This window comes from Arachis ipaensis, chromosome B10, assembly GCF_000816755.2.
Source record: "Arachis ipaensis cultivar K30076 chromosome B10, Araip1.1, whole genome shotgun sequence".
NCBI classification, from domain to species: domain Eukaryota; kingdom Viridiplantae; phylum Streptophyta; class Magnoliopsida; order Fabales; family Fabaceae; genus Arachis; species Arachis ipaensis.
Window position 1 is genome coordinate 6,659,836 of NC_029794.2, and position 4,912 is coordinate 6,664,747.

A 4,912-nucleotide genomic window follows, 5' to 3' on the forward strand; every position below is an offset into this window, starting at 1 on the left:
ATTATACAAAAAAATTATTTCCCCACAAAGCTACCTAATTTTTTCTACAATTAGCCAGAAAAAAAAAAAAAACAAACAAACTTCAACTACTAAGTTAACTTGCACTAAATCACGTCATGCAAAGTGGAAAAGGAATGTGAAGTAACAAGTCAACCAAAATTGCATAGTTTATAAGCCCCATTATGCAAGACCAATATTCAACCACTGTCAAATTATTCCAGTTTCCATAAATTACTGCATAATAAGTTAGTAGAGAATAATACTATAAAATTGATGACTATCTCATTAGAATACTAAGTGAAAATCTGCTATTTCACTTACATGTCATATTTTTGATAGGCTTCGTTTCTTTTGGCCAAGTACAAATCGCTATCTTTAGATAGATTATTTATGAAACTACCTGCAAAATAGAGATGAAGGAAGAAGCTTTGGTTATAGTACTGCAGAGATTTCCAGTCTAGATTGCGTGAGAAAAATGCATAACTATTCAACAAATTGAAGAAGCCTAACTCAAATATAAAGCGAGTTTAAAATGGTCTGCTAGTATGTTATTTGTTTCCTAGTATGAGACAATTGAGATGAACCGCTTCCAACCAACATATTTACAAATGGGTTAGACCTATGAGTACAATTAAGATCTTGAACTAAACACCGCAAAGCCAACTAAATCTCCCTATTCAGAATAAAGAAATAAACTCAAAACCATAGAACTCTTTCCTACTATAGGTCACAGACCTACACATTGAAGGCTGCAAAGGCTACAGGAGAGTGAAAATTAAATGTTAAAAGAAAAAAGGAGTAATTTAGAGTGAATAGTAGTCATTCTCGTCGATAGAGTAGTTCAACCCACAATGTATTGACAATAAAATAAATTTGATCACAAATAGCAAATTAATAATTACATTTTGCATTACTTTTCAAAAGTCTCATAATTGATCTCCAAACCTCTTCCCTTTCCCCAAAACTAAGTCATAGCCCATTATGCTCCTTCTGTCCTACTACATACAGGCTAATTCACAGAAGCGAGTCAATTTTGGCTGAACAAAAGTGAAACAAGCATTCTTCTATACACTACCAGAGAAAACTTAAAAGATAAGAGGGATAGAGCATATTTGGAACCGGAGATGCATGTTTCATCGCTACATCTTTATGAACCATCAATAAAGTGTCTTTCTCAAGCTTTTCTATACCCTGTCCAAGTTAACAAGTAGCATGTGATATATATATTATATAGAGTTAATAGTCAAAATCGTCCTTGAAAGATACCTCGATCTCCATTTTCGTTCCCGAAAGATACCCAACCTAGTCACGTTCGTCCTTCGTCATCTCCTTTGCTGAGTTGGCAAACGTTCACTGACGTGTGTCATTAACTATTACCAGCGTGGCACAACGACGGAGTTTTGGTACAATGCTCTCCTACCGTTGAAATGTCGCCGTTTAGTCTCTAACTTCTGGGCCACATTAGCCATGTCTGAGTTGCGAACCTTGTAATGAAGAGCAGCGAGGAGCTCGTCCATGCCACCGCCACCAGAGCTTGGGTCATGGTCTTCCTCCCACATCTTGGCTTTCCTGCTCGACATTGACGAGCATTCGCCTTTGGCCACGCTGTTGCTGCTGCTACCTTGCTGGCCGTAGCTAGAGCCAGCTTCACTGTGATCCCTCTTGATCTCTTTGATTGCAACAAGAGAAAGGGAGAATCTGAAAATGATGGAAATGGAGATAGGATTAGAATTGGGGTTCCAATTAGGTCACACAATAGTGGGAGAATGGAGGGAAGGGGAAGGAGAAGGAGAATCGGGTCACGTCAGTCATGTCTGAGTTGCAAACCTTGTAACCAAGAGCGGCGAGGAGCTCGTCCATGCCGCCGCCGCCGGAGCTTGGGTCGTGGTCTTCCTCTCACATCTTGGCCTTCCCGCTCGACATTGACTAGCATTCACCTTTGGCCACGCTGCTGCTGCTGCAACCTTGCTGGCCGTAGCTGCAGCCAGCTTCACTGTGATCCCGCTTGATCTCTTTGATTGCAACAAGAGAAAGGAAGAATCCGAAAATGATGGGAACGGAGATAGGATTAGAATTGTGGTTCCAATCGGGTCACACAGCAGTGGGAGAATAGAGGGAAGGGGGAAGGAAAAGGAGGTTATGAGGTTTGAAAATTGGTATGAGCCGTGAGAGAAGAGAAGAAAGTGGGTTGAAAATTGAAAAAGGGATTAGGGTTTATCTACTCAAGGACTAATTTGAGTTGATATAAAAGACTTATCTTGTCAGCAACAACAGGGTACAATTTGGCGTATGCCACACTAGCAGTTAACGACACACGTCAACGAACGTTTGCCAACTCAGCGAAGGAGATGACAGAAGGACGAACGTGACTAGGTTGGTATCTTTCGAGGACGTATTCGATTAATTTTATCTTTCGGAGACGAAAAATAAAGATCGAGATATTTTTCAAGGACGATTTTGACTATTAACTCTATATTATATAAGAGCATTACCAATTGTATAGTATTGCAAGGAATCATCAACTTTCACACATAGGTAACCAATAGCCGGCAAAGCCATTAAATTTACACAATATCTAACTTAAAAGCTTCCACCAATGCCAACTGTCTCCCCCTTTTTTTAGGTGTGGTTTGTAAATTCACTAAATTGACACGGGAGATGTGATGGATTGAAATCAATAGCATCTCCACACAGCTTATAATAACTAGGAGAGATACCACTTGAGCTGAGTATAAAGTCTTTTAAATGCTTATAGACATGGAAGATGGAAGACGAACACAACCATATTAAATTAGATACAAGAAATTAAGAACGGCAAGGATGAAGCTACCTTCAAACATGGATATGCCAAAACAGTACCCTCTTGGAAATGAATAAATAAAAATGAATGCCTTTTTCTTTTTCCTTCTTTTCAATATCTTTAAATGGCATTTTTTGATGTAGTGCATCAAATGATATTTAGAATGCCTTGAGCATAGCTGTTCTTGGACCTTGGGGTTCTCTGTTAATCACTCAGAAATATCCTTGGACTTAACCACCTCATATACACTACAAGAAAATGAAACATTTGTAACAATTTAAAATTGTTACATAATAATAATGTTTTGTAACAACAATATAATTTGTTACAAAACGTTTTGTTATTTTGTAACGATTTAATTTTTTTGGTTACAAATTATATTGGCTTTTGTAACGAAATGATGTTTTGTTGCAAAATTTTATAATATTTTGTAATAAAAGATGAAGTTGTTGCAAAAGTTTAAAATATTTTGTAACAAAATATCCATTTGTTTCAAAAAATCTAATTATTTTGTAACAAAAAATTAATTTGTCACGAAATTCAATATTATTTGTAACAAATTATATGTTTGTCAGAAAATACAAGAATTTTTGTAACTAAAAAAAATTATTTTAAAATATTTAAATCTTTAAGATAATTTTATTTTGTTTTAAAAATTTAATTTTTTAAAATATTATTTGTATTAATTAATTATTTTTTATAAAAAATTCAAGATTAAATGATTAATTTTTAAAAAGTATATATTATTTAATATTTTTTTATAAAATTTTGTTTTAAAAATTTAATTTTTTAAAATATTATTTGTATTAATTAATTATTTTTATAAAAAATTCAAGATTAAATGATTAATTTTTAAAAATAGTATATATTATTTTATAATTTTTTTATAAACTAATATATAATTTTTACTAATAATCAAGTCTTAAATGTTGACTAAAAATTAATTTTTTAAATTAAAAAAATTAATTATTAAACATAAATAAAAATAGTTATAATTAAAAAATAAAAACAAATGTAAAAAGTAAAAACCCTAATTGTAATCCTCGCTTTCACTCTTCATTCTACCGCTCGATGGGTCACCCTCCTTCTCTCTCTCTCTCTCTCTTTTTTTATACCAAAGATAGGAAGACTCGAACGCGCGACCTCTTAGATGAGTATGAGAAGACTATATCATTTGAGTTATAACTCATTGGCGGTCACCTTTCTTCTCTTATTTAAAATAAATTTATAACAAATATTATTTTTTATTTTATTACCACTCTAAAATTTAACATATTTTATATTTAAATAAATTTTTAAAAAACTTCCTTAAGAACAAAATATAGAGTTCTGATTTTTTCTTTTTCTCTACTAAAATCTTAAACCCACCATAACCCAACACTCATTATTAAGCTTGTAAAATTTCTGATTGTTAAAAAATAAATAATAAATTATTTGTGATTTATTATAATTATTCACAATTTTATTTTTAAAAATTATTTATCAAAAAGTAATTAAATCAAAGTGATAAAATTAATTATTTAATTAAAATTATCAAATTTTAATTTATCCAAAAATTTTAATTTTACATTTTCTCCAAAAACAATCCCTAATTCTCAAATTAAAAATTCTAACTCTAATTTTATCCTAACCCTGCCCACATCTACTCACTCACTCAGTCACTCACCTTAACCCTAAACCCTTCCAACCGCCACACCCCCTTTCCCCCAAATGCACACACAAAACACAAAAACACACACACACACACAGCAAGAGAAAGGGAAGAACGGAGAGGGAAAGAAAGGAAAAGAAAGGGAAAGGCTGGAATCAGATAGCAAGAGAAGGAGAGGGGGAAGAGGAAGGACGGCTGATGAACGGATTTTTGTGTGTTTAGAATTCTTCAATGAATTCTCGTTGCAAGTATAGTTTCTAAACCATCAAATAATCCTTTCATGCAAAAAATTATTTGTCACAAGTAACAAACTCCAATAAAAATAATAACCGAAGTATTCAAATCAAGGGTCATCTCTCAAGGAATTTTAGGAAAGTGTACTTATAATAGGTTATGGAATTTTATCTTTTTGGATTTTGAAATAAGGAACAAGTAATATAAATAACAAGGAAATAAAAGAA